The sequence below is a fragment of the Aquarana catesbeiana genome, linkage group LG09, assembly GCF_042186555.1.
Source record: "Aquarana catesbeiana isolate 2022-GZ linkage group LG09, ASM4218655v1, whole genome shotgun sequence".
In the NCBI taxonomy this organism is placed as follows: Eukaryota; Metazoa; Chordata; class Amphibia; order Anura; family Ranidae; genus Aquarana; species Aquarana catesbeiana.
Genome location: NC_133332.1, coordinates 256,095,245 through 256,107,652, shown reverse-complemented (window position 1 = coordinate 256,107,652; position 12,408 = coordinate 256,095,245). Strand labels below are relative to the sequence as shown.

Below are 12,408 nucleotides of genomic sequence, written 5' to 3'. Positions count from 1 at the left end.
AACAGCACTGGTGAGCACTGATTGGCAGCATTGCTATGCACTGGCAGGCGGCCCTGGTGGGCACAGATACTTAGGTGCTGTCTCACCCTCTCCAGGACCGCTGTCCCTCTGACACAAGCCAGTGATCTACTTACTCTATTAGCGCGAGCAGAAATGTGTTTACATCACATGATCAGCTGTCATTGGCTGACAGCTTATCACGTGGCAAGGGACCAGGAACGGCCCCTTACTCCGATCTGTGATCAGCCGAGTCTCATTGACTTGGTGGTCAAAGAGCGCACCCCGCAGGAGGCATGCAGGCAGCTCAGGATGTCATGATGGCCTCCCGGCAATTAAGGCCCACCCACCCTGTAGCTGTCAGCAGGGGCGCAAAGTGGTTAATGGCTTGACAGTTTGGTTGACGATGAATTGACAACTGACAGTTATCATTCACAGTATGCCTTCAAAATAACCATGAGGAAAAACACAGTTTTATAAGTTTTAGGCCTCATACACTGGACGTTATAAAAAAAAAAAAAAAAAAAAGCCACGTTAGCTGTAGAGTGATTTTTTGCAGCATTTGATTTTTTTTTTTTTTTTTTTTTTTTTTATCTGTAGCTTTTTTTTAGCAAAACTATACTCCCATAAAAGCTTATGGCCCAAAAACGCCGATAAATGCTCAATAGCCTAGTTTTTCAGCATTTTTTATATTTTTAAGCGGGTTTTTAGCTTTTTTTTTTTAATTTTTTTAGTTTTTCAGCTATAAAAACATCTAAACTCCTCTCAAAACCCACTAGTACTGGGTTTTTTTCCAGTTAGAAAATGCCCCTGCCAAAAATTGCTAACAGCCTATGTGTACATGCTGGGGAGTTTGACTGCAGAAAAAAAAAAGTCCGAAGCCTAAAACAGCGACTATAAAAAAACATCCAGTGTGCACAAGACCTTAATGTATTACTAACCGGATCACAAAAGAAAAAAAAAACAAAAAAAAAACCCACCACATTATACTGAACATGATTAAAACGGAGTTCCAACCAAAAGTGGAACTTCCGCTCATTTGTCTCCTCTCCCCCTCCGGTTCCACAATTGGCACCTTTCGGGGGGGAGGGGGGACAGGATACTCGTCTTTGACAGGTATCCTGTTCCTACTTCCAGGAGTCCGGGCTGCAGCCTGTGACATCGCCGCGGGGCTCCCTCCTCCTCCCCCTGCGCCGGGCCAGAAGGAGAGAGGAGCGGGTCCTCGCAAATGCGCAGTAGGGTTTCCAGAGTGAAGCCGTAAGGCTACACTGCCGGGTACCCTTACCGGCAATGGCGGCGGCAGCACCCGGCAGCTGATGGAAACATCAGCTGCAGTGCCGACAGCAAATAAAACCTAATGGGTGTTCTAATCCCTCTCCACTAGCCAAAATAATAAAAATGGTTTTGCCTTTAGTTATAATTTAAAGCACATCATCCCTCAGAATCCGCTTTCACAAAAATATAAACACATCCTTAAGTACAAACTGGAAGTCCCCAAACATCAAGGTGTCCTTATTAGGGTTGCACCGATATTGGTATTGGTGCCCATACCGAGCATTTGAACAGTCTACCTGTATAGTTTTTCTGACAGCCACTTCTCCTCTCCCTCCAGCGGCTGTCAGATGCTTTATTGAAAGCTCTACAGAGAGATGGGTGCTTGTACCTCCCCCCCACAGCTGCACTGACCATCCCCGACTGTCCCCGTGTCCACCTCGTTCTGTCCAGAGCTCCCTCTGCATGTGCTCCTCGTTCTGTCCGGGTCCCCCTCCGGTTCCCTCTCCATGCTCCTCATGTAGTCCTGGATCTGTCAGGATGGAGAGCAGAGGAAGGAGCCGGTAACTATGTCATTTACCGGCTCCTTCCTTTTCTGAATGCACAGAGTCAGTAATCACTGACTGTCCATTCATAACTGAGCACTAAAAACTGTGATTACAATGCTTCAGTTTATGAATGGACAGGAGCCTCTGTCTCCTGTCCATTCATTTTTAGTGCAGCTGAGGCTGCAGACAAAGGGACTGGGGAATGTGTGTCCTCAGTCCATTTCTCTGTCTCAAAGGGGAGATGTCAGGGGTCTGCTTAGACCCCCGATCTCTCACCAAAGCCCAACAGGGCTGATAAAAAAAATAAAAAGAATTATAATAATATTTAAAGTTGGAAAAAAAAAACCCCAAAAACCACACTACCACACCTCATCAGTGCCAATGTCACACGAAAAAAAAAAAAAAAAGTTTTTCACTACATGGACTTTGCTATATCCTAACATCCCTTCAACTAAGAAAAATTACTTTGTTGCTTACATAATCCTAAAAAGGTACTGTTATTATGCTGGAATTCACTCTTTGACCCACATGGGAGACATGACGATGACACACACACATGCTGTGCTGTCCAGGGAAGTGTAGTCCTGGGTATCCATACACGCAGTGGTGTATTTATGTTTTGTGCTGCCCTAGGCCTAACTAAACTCATGCACCCCCTAATTAAAATATGGGCCACCCCTTCTCGTCAAGGCCACACCCCTTCCTGTATAAGACCTGCCCTATCTGTAAACCATACCCCTTCCTGTTTAGGCTCTACCTTTTCCTTTTAGAGCTCCACCTCTTCGGGCTCTGTACATTAAAAGTGGGTACCAAGTGGCCTCAGTCAGTAGCCATCAGTGCTGCTTTATCATTGCAGCTTAAGAGTGCAGCCTTATCAGTGCCCATCAGTACAGTCCCATCAGTGTCCATATCAGTGCTGCGCAGCCTCATCAGTGCCCAACAGTGCAGCCTCATAGTGCCAATCAGTACAGTCTCAGAGCATCCTCATCAGTGTGGCCTCATCAGGGTCACCCATTGCAGCCAATTAGTGCCCATAAGTGCAGCTCATCATGCAGCCTCACCAGGGGCAACCAGTGCAGCCTATTAGTGCCCATCAGAGCATCCTCATCAGTGCCCATCAGAGCATCCTCATCAGGGTCAACCAGTGCGGCCTCATCACGGTCAACCAGTGCGGCCTCATCACGGTCAACCAGTGCGGCCTATTAGTTCTGATCAGAGCTTCCGCATCAGTGCCCAACAGAGCTTCCGCATCAGTGCCCAACAGAGCTTCCGCATCAGTGCCCAACAGAGCTTCCGCATCAGTGCCCAACAGAGCTTCCGCATCAGTGCCCAACAGAGCGGCCTCATCAGTGTGGCCTCAAAGTCAACCAGTGCAACCTATTAGTGCCCATCAGAACAGCCTCACCAGTGCCCACCAGAGGCAACAAGTGCAGCCCATTAGTGCCCATCAGAGCTTCCTCATCAGTGCCCATCAGAGCTTCCTCATCAGTGCCCATCAGAGCTTCCTCATCAGTGCGGCCTCATCAATGCCCATCAGTGTGGCCTCATCAGGGTCAACCAGGGTCAATCAGTGCAGCTCATCAAAGTCAACCAGAGCAGCCTATTAGTGCCCATCAGAGCAGCCTCACCAGGGGCAACCAGTGCAGCCTCACCAGGGGCAACCTCAGAGCATCCTCATCAGTGCCCATCAGAGCATCCTCATGAGGGTCAACCAGTGCGGCTTATTAGTGCCCATCAGTGCAGCCTCATCAGGGTCAACCAGTGCAGCCTCATCAGTGCCCATCAGTATATCTTCCACATTGAGCACTTAACACACGCACATTAGTAATAGTCACATAACCTTCTGTCCTGGCCGCTGGCTGGGGATTCCCCTCTTGCTCCTCTCTCTCACTCTCCTCCTCCTATCGCCCCGGGCGGGAGAGAAGATGCAGTGAAGAAAGCCGTGCGGAGGAGAGTGGGTAGAGCATTGAGCCAGTCAGATTATGTTCAGCTGTCCTGGGTAATCACCGGCTGCTTATGGGGGTGCGAGTCGTCGTCGCCCCACCCCCTCCCCGCCGGTCAAGCACGCTCCATATATGCCCACATTTGTCCGGAGGAGGACATGGGGGAACCGAACCGGAGCACATGGAGGGGAACTGGAGGAGGACACAGGGGACAGTCAGGGACGATCATTGCAGAAGTGGGGGGAGAGAGGAGAAGGGGCTGTCAGTCACACAGAGATCGGTGATTGTAACTGTCCCAGCCCCCCCCCCCCCCCAAATCGATCACCATGACTGCCCAGGTATTGGATCAAGCATCAGAGCATTTACACAAATACTCATGCAAATGCTCGGTAACGGTGCCACCCCAATTTAACCACTTCCTGGCCAGGCCATTTTTTGCGATACAGCACTGCGACGCTTTAACTGACAATTGCACGGACGTGCTATGTTGTACCCAAATGAAATTGAAGTCCCCCCCCCCCCAAATATAACTTTCTTTTGTTGGTATTTGATCACTTCTGCGGTTTTTATTTTTTGCACTATAAAAAAAAAAAAAAAAAAAACAACAAAAAAATATTTTTTACTTTTTACGATAATAAATACCCCCCCCAAAAAAAAGTCTTCAATTTAGGCCAATATGTATTCTGCTACATATTTTTGGTAAAAAAAAAAATCCCAATAAGCATATTTTTATTTGTTTGTGCAAACGTTATAGCGTCTACAAATTTTTTATCTTTTACTAGTAATGGTGGCGATCAGCAAATTATAGCAGGACTGTGACATTGCGGCAAATTGGCCACCGACACTTTTTTGGGGACAGTGATCAGTGCTAAGTAATATGCACTGTAACTGTACTAACGACACTGACAAATAAGGGGTTATCGGGGGTGCTTAGCAGAAACACAAGATTGCCGTCTTCTTCTGTCACAGAACGGCAATCTGCTTTGTTTACATAGGCAGACCACCGTTCTGTCTGCCTCTGGAACAATCAGCGGGTCCCAGCAGGTCTACTGATTGGCTCCCGCTGTGTCCAATCACAGCTGGAGCCGTTTACCGGGGGGCGTGTGTAGACCAGCTAGAGGGAAATCACGTACAGAAAGGCTGCCCCGCTGCAGTAAGCTTACGTGGATCAGTCCAGAAAAAAAACACAACAAAAACAAATACATGTTTATCCCAAAAGGAAAAAAGGTTTGCTGTGACTGCTAATAAAGTGTACCTGGAGTTTGGCTTCAATTTGTTAGTGTAGCTAAATCTGCTAGTACATCTAACACTTCTCCTCCCCCCAGACCGACAATGCTACTGTGGAAAGGTGTGCCCCCCCCGGTCTCCTTTATCCAGAGTGACAGCGCTCTAATACAGGGAGGTGTGTTACTGGCCAGATCACCAAGTCAAAACAGAGGCGGGAAAAAAGCCTAATAAGAAAAAAATAAACCAGCCACCACATCTAATGATTGGTAAGCTGCAATGTGTTACATTTTGGGGTTTTGGGTTTAATACTGCTTTAAGAATTGGAAAGCTGCAATCTAATAAGGGTTTGACTTTGGCTTTAAATATCACTAATTTTGCATACTATATATTTCCAGTACATAAACACAGGAAATAAACGAGAAAAGTTTAGATTGGACGAATAAACCAATCCATGCATGACGCATAATGGTTAACATAGTGCAAATTGCTGAAATAATCTGAGGGGTCCCATGTGATGGTATTAAATACAAACTCTTAAAAAAAATAAAAAATAAAAAAAAACCCACAACATTCTATTTCAGTTTGTTTTCTTAAAGCGGAGGTCGACCAATCATTTTTTTTTTTTTTTTACCATGCAGACACAGACATATTAACAATGTTACACTCACTTGTTCGGTGAGCTATGTCCCCTGATGTCCGTTTTCGAATGAAAAAGAGTTTAAAAGTTTAAAAAAATCGTGTACGGCCGGTTCCATCTTGCTTGTGGGCATGTGAAGCCCACAAGCATTTACTTCCTGGATGCGGTGAATGCTGAACTAGTAGCATTCACTGCTCGTTCCCGCACATGCTCAGTGTTTACGGCGCTGAGCGCCGTAAACACTGAGGTTGCCATTACAACGGGTGGCGTCCGCACTGACTCCTGGGAATGGTGAAACTTAGCTCCCAGGAGACAGTGCGCCGCCGTCCCAGAATACACAGTGTGCCGCCGGGGACATACGCCTACTCCCGCGGGGCTCCCAAACAGGAAGTTCAACTATAAAAGATTGATTACAAGGTAACCAGACAAAAAAAAATTTTTTTTCTTCATTTTGACATCTGTACAATGTCAGGAAGGGATTGATATAAACTTTACTATATGTGTGAACCTCCGATTTAAAGTGTTTGTTAACCCAAAAAAAAAAAATGTATGTACATATATATTACTATACAGGATTTATACAGCACCAACAGATTTGCGCAGCGCTTTACAACATCGGGGAAGACAGTGCAGTTACAATACAATTCAATACAGGAGGGGTCAGAGGGTCCTGCTTGTTAGAGCTTACAATTATATGACACAGCAATAGCCTCAGCCTTGCCATGCCTCATGGGACTTGTAGTGCCACAACAGCTGGAGGGCCACGGGTTGAGCACCCATGTAACTAATCATATTTAAAGTGGAGTTCCGCTTGGGGAGAAAAAAAAAAAAGATGAAGTCAGCAGCTACAATTACTGCAGCTGCTGACTTAATATATGGATACTTACCTGTCCAGGGAGCCCGCGATGTCTGCACCCGAAGAGAAGCACGGGCGCTGCCGCCGCCATTCATGGTAAGGGAGTGAGGACTTTCGGTTTCACTCCTGGTTCCATACTGAGCATGCACAAGTTGCGCTGCTCGTTCTGAATGGTCCCTGCTGCCTTCTGGGACCTGTGTCTCTCCCAGACGACAGCGGTGGTGGTGGAGGTGGGGGCGGACATGGTGTAGTTAGCCGCAGAAGGTGCGTGATCTGTGCCCGGAAGTTGGAGCAAATACCTGGATTCAACAGGTATCTTCTCCCCCCCTGAAAAGGTGCCAAATGTGGCACAGGAGGGGGGCGGGGGGATACGATAAGAGGAAATTCCATTTCTTGGTGGAACTCAACTTTAAAGAGGTGGGTGGGTTTTACTTCCCTGCTAAAGGTAAAGCATAATGGGCTACTATGCACTGCATAGTAGCCCATTATGTGTCACTTACCTGAAAATGAAGCCTGCACAGCTGTCCCCACTAGCAGCGAGCCCCTCACCCCTCTTCCTTCCGGGGGCCGCAAACTCCAGCTCTGTGACTAGCGGGAGCTGCCAGTCATGGCTTGACCCCCTTTTAGAAACAGCAAGATCTGCCCTTTTCTAAAGTGTACATGCACCGTAAACATCTGCGCACGGCTTTATTGTAAACATCTCCTAAACCGTGGAGGTTTAGGAGATATTTCCAGCACCTACAGGTAAGCCTATAATCCTAACGCGTTTCGGGCGCACACCCCCTTCCCCAGAGCTAGGCTAGTCTTGTACACCATGGGAAACGCGTTAGCTGTACCCCGTGTTCTGTGCACGTCCATGCACTGTTTTTATGGCCTTTTGTGTACAACCACTTTTACCTACAGGTAAGCCTTATAAAATATCTCCTAAACCTCTACGGTTTAGGAGATATTTACAATAAAGCAGTGCACCGATGTCTACGGTGCATGTGCACTTTAGAAAAGGGCAGATCGTGCTGTTTGTAAAAGGGGGGGGGCCATGCCGTGACTGGCAGCTCCTGCGTGCATACGTGTCGTCACTCCGGCTAGTCACAGAGCCTGGAGTTTGCGGCCTCCGGAAGGAAGGGGGTGAAGATGGACGCTCGTTGCTAGTGGGGACAGCAGTGACATCACAGGCTGCGTTTTCAGTTAAGTGACACATAATGGGCTAGATAGTAGCCCATTATGCTTTACCTTTTGCAGGGAAGTAAAACCCACCAGGGTTTACTTCCTCTTTAAAGTTGAGTTCCACCAAGAAATGGAATTTCCGCTTATCAGATCCCCCCCCCACCCTGTGCCACCTTTCAGGGGGGAGATGATACCTTATTATTAAATTATCTCTGGTAATGCACTAGGTGTGGGCGCCTTCCATTCCTGTTTTTCTTGTAGTTCCTTTCGGATTACCCCATCTGAGGATGGAAGCACCCACCCAGTTTTGGATACCATATATACCTTTCACACCACCATTTCATCTGACATCTGTCACTCCACACCTTGGAAGACCTATTAGCGCTGGAAGTTGGGCGGCACAGTGGTGTAGTGGGTAGCACCCTCGCATAGTAGTAAAAAGGGTCGCTGGTTCGAATCCCAACCACGACACTACCTGATTGGAGTTTGCATGTTCTCCCTGTGCCTGCGTGGGTTTCCACCGGGTACTCCGGTTTCCTCCCACACTCCAAAGACATGCTGGAAGGTTAATTGGCTTCTGTACAAAAAAAAAAAAAAATGGCCGTCGTATACGAGTTGGGGACCTTGGATTGTGGGCTCCTTGAGGGTAGGGACCGATGTGAGTGTGTTGTACAGGGATAGGGACAATTGTAGACACTCACTCAGGTTGAACTGGATGGACTGGTGTCTTACTAACTATGTGAGTGCCGGTTCACACTAGACGTGGCATGACTTGCCGGGGCGACTTGCAAGACGACTTCTGTATAGAAGTCTATGCAAGTCGCCCCCAAAGTAGTACAGGAACCTTTCTTCTAAGTCGGAGCGACGCCTGACAAGTCGCCCCCGTGTGAACCGGCCCTAAGTGACTATGTTTTTGTATCTCAGGGTGTACAACCACTTTTTGGAATCTCCCCCACCTCCCCTCCGGTGTCACATTTGGCACCTTTCAGGGTAGAGGAGGAGGGAGCAGATACCAGTCTAATACAGGTATTTGCTTCCACTTCCTGACATAGATCACGGCGGTGACCTCCACCACGTCCTACTCTGTCCTCCCCCTCCGCTGTCCTCTGGGAGACACACAGGTCCCAGAACACAGCAGGGACCAGTGAGGAGGCGCATTGCGCAGTAGGGAACCAGGAAGTGAAGCCGCACTTTACCGAGGATGGCGGCAGCTGAGAACCGGACGGACAGATCGGCTCGGGACATCGCGGGCTCCCTGGACAGGTAAGTGCCCATATATTAAAAGTCAGCAGCTGCAGTATTTGTAGCTGCTGGCTTTTAATATTTTTTTTTTTTTTTTGGCGGACCTCCACTTTAAATACACTAACAAATTGAAGCCAAACTCCAGCTCAAGCTTTACTTTATCAGTTCCAGCAGATTGTTTTCCTTTGGTGGGGGGGAATAAAGCCCCCCCCCCCCCAATAACTGTGGAGCACTGTAAGCATCCCTGTCAATGTGGTTTGTCTCATCCCTCCAATATCTGCTGAACACCTTGTTATCTTGGGGAAAAAAAAAAAAAAAAAAAAAACAGAAATACTGGCTAGATCACCAGATGAAAAATAAAAAAGGAAAGGAAGCCTAAAAAGAGGGAAACAAATGCAGCCATCACATCTAAGAAAGTCCCTTTTCTGAATCTGAGTTACACTAGAATACAGGTTTTCTGTTGGGTCTAAAACTTTGCTGTACCCCAGAGACTGTTAGAATGCAGTGAGGAGAGGAGCTCAGTGTGGAGAGGAGCTGAGCTCAGAGAGGAGCTGAGCTCAGAGAGGAGCTGAGCTCAGAGAGGAGAGGAGCTCAGTGTGGAGTGGAGCGGAGCTCAGTGTGGAGTGGAGCGGAGCTCAGTGTGGAGTGGAGCGGAGCTCAGTGTGGAGTGGAGCGGAGCTCAGTGTGGAGTGGAGCGGAGCTCAGTGTGGAGTGGAGCGGAGCTCAGTGTGGAGCGGAGCGGAGCTCAGTGTGGAGAGGAGAGGAACTCGGAGAGGAGAGGAGAGGAACTCGGAGAGGAGAGGAACTCAGAGAGGAGAGGAGCTCAGAGAGGAGCGGAGCTCAGTGTGGAGTGGAGAGGAGCTCAGTGTGGAGAGGAGCTCAGTGTGGAGTGGAGAGGAGCTCAGTGTGGAGAGGAGCTCAGTGTGGAGTGGAGAGGAGCTCAGAGAGGAGCTCAGTGTGGAGAGGAGAGGAGCTCAGTGTGGAGAGGAGAGGAGCTCAGTGTGGAGAGGAGAGGAGCTCAGTGTGGAGAGGAGCGGAGCTCAGTGTGGAGAGGAGCGGAGCTCAGTGTGGAGAGGAGCGGAGCTCAGTGTGGAGAGGAGCTCAGTGTGGAGAGGAGCTCAGTGTGGAGTGGAGAGGAGCTCAGTGTGGAGTGGAGAGGAGCTCAGAGAGGAGTGGAGAGGAGCTCAGAGAGGAGCTCAGTGTGGAGAGGAGCTCAGTGTGGAGAGGAGAGGAGCTCAGTGTGGAGAGGAGAGGAGCTCAGTGTGGAGAGGAGCTCAGTGTGGAGAGGAGCTCCTCAGGCTGACAGGAGAGGAGCACACATTCCTCCACAATGGCCGGCACACACACAGAGGGGCCCCCCAGGGGTCACGTGACCGGCCCCGGCCTCCTCCTCAGAAAAGAGCTGGGTCATGGCTCCCCTCACACTAGGCCTCCCCGGGGTTTATGGTAATAAAGGAAGAAGGTGGTGTGTGGAGGAGAGGGGAAAGGCCCGGGCCTAGTGTGGAGGAGCCGGAAGGGGGCGGCCGCCTCTGAGGTGTGGGGGGGGGGGGGAGGGGGGTAGCGGGACCGGGAAGTCAGGCTAGGCCGCGGAGCCTGCGGTGGAGTGTGAGGCGCAGGTGAGAAGGCCGCCACTGGGGTGACAGGGGAAGGAGGAGGAGACGGAGGTGAGGCGCCCCCGTGTGTCAGACACCGCGCTGCCCTCCCCTCCTCCCTCGTTTTTCATACGCCACTTTCCCCCCCTCCTCGCCTCCCTCAGCGCCGTTTTACCTGGTCGGGTCAGCCAACTCAGCTCCGAACTCCAGCCGCCTCCGCCATCTTAACACAGCCCAAAGCCCCTACTGACTGCTGGACCCGTGAGCGCAAGATCCGCGGCGGCCCCCCCCAAATCTCGCGAGACAATTTTTTTTTTGGCCCCGCCTCCCTCGTCTGCCAAAGCCAGCCCTCGCGAGATTTAATTCTCGTTTTCTTCTCTCTTTGAGGCAAAGTCGCTGATAAATCTCGCGAGACTAACTTGGACTGCAGGGGTTTCTTCCCCTCCTTTCTACCGCCGCCGATGACAAGTCTCGCGAGAGCGTCATTCCTCCATCTCCAGATTTTCTTCCCCGGATAGAGAGAGGGCCCGGCGCGTCGCAAGCAGATCTCGTGATCTCTTCTTGCCCCGAGAATCTCGCGAGATTTTTGTCACACTCAGCAGCGCCTGTGGTGACTGGAGAGTGTCAGTGGAATTGCTTTATCATTGAACGGCGGGGCCATGAGTCACGGAGCTCAATGAGTCCCAGGTTCATGGCCTGCTGTCAGTGGAAATTTCCAGTTCTAATTGTATGTTCATTGAATAAAATGACACAATCATTTCTACACACTGTCCACCATCAATAAAGTACTCATAACACGGTATGGACCCCATTTAAAACGGCGTGCGCCCGGGCCTCGTTCACACCTCTGTGTTTTAGGTGAGGTACGCTAAGAAAAAAATGGTTCTGCACGCTGCATCTTTAATGCCTTTTCTATGGAGTTTAATTGTAGCGCGTCTAAAAAGTCAACATAGGGACGTGAACTGGCCCTAGTTACCAAAAGCTTTACACCAGTTTTGGTATTGGCACCACCACGTGTGACCAAATCACAGACATCACAAGTCCCCCGCGAGTCGCAGCACTCTCCCACATTTTGCTGCGGGCTTCCCGGACACCCGCAAGCACCAGGCGCTTACCCAGCTGGCCCCGTCACTCAGCCACAGACAGAAGATAGAGCAGCCCGAGCGGCCAAATGGAGTACGACCGCGGCGGCCACTCCGTCTTCTGTCTGTGGCCAGGAGAGGGGCCGGACAGAGCCAGGAGCGCTCCGCTGGTGGACACTGAGGCTGCACTGGTGGACACTAATGAGTTGGCATTGAAGGACACTGATGGGCTGCACTGAAAAGTTGGCACTAAAGGACACTGATGGGCTGCACTGGTGGGAACTGGTTGGCACTGATGGACACTGATAGGTGGCACTGAAGGACATTGATGGGAAATGGTCGGCACTAATGGACACTGATAGGTGGCACTGATGAGGTGACACTGATGGGCTGCAATGATGGGCACCGATGAGTTGGCACTGAAGGACACTGATGGGCTGCACTGGTGGGAACTGGTTGGCACTGATAGGTGGCACTGATGAGTTGGCACTGAAGGGCACTGATGGGAACTGGTCAGCACTGATGAGGTAGCACTAATCTGACTGCACTAGTGGGCACTGATAGGCTGCACAGATGGGCACTGGTGGACACTGATGGCGCAAAGTGTCACCTCCCTAAAATGAGTTTTTGCAGGTTGGGATGTCTGAATTCAGGTAGTTCCCATTAGACCTCATTCAGACAGAGGGGTTGATGAAGCGCTGTTACTAGCATGAAACTTTCCACCTGTGATAACCCCGTGGTGTCCGTGATGTTTTTATGGTATACAATAAAGGATTTCAAGGAGTGCAGAGATTCTGAAACTTTTCTTTGATGCGCAGCTACAGACGGGCTGTGTCGGCATCCTTGAC

The 12,408-nt window shown here is 49.8% G+C and overlaps 1 protein-coding gene across 10 annotated transcripts in view; it reads right to left on the bottom strand.

Annotated features, from left to right (window-relative positions):
- The window catches only part of HUWE1 (HECT, UBA and WWE domain containing E3 ubiquitin protein ligase 1), a 233,851-nt gene extending 223,042 nt beyond the window's left edge, over window positions 1-10,809 (bottom strand). For 9 of the 10 annotated variants that reach the window (XM_073600232.1, XM_073600238.1, XM_073600237.1 and 6 more), the window contains exon 1: window positions 10,654-10,809. The gene's annotated coding sequence lies outside the window, so the exon portion shown is untranslated. The remainder of the gene's footprint in view (window positions 1-10,653) is intronic. The other variant, XM_073600233.1, reaches the window with a different exon arrangement.
- Between the last annotated feature and the right edge of the window lie 1,599 nt (window positions 10,810-12,408).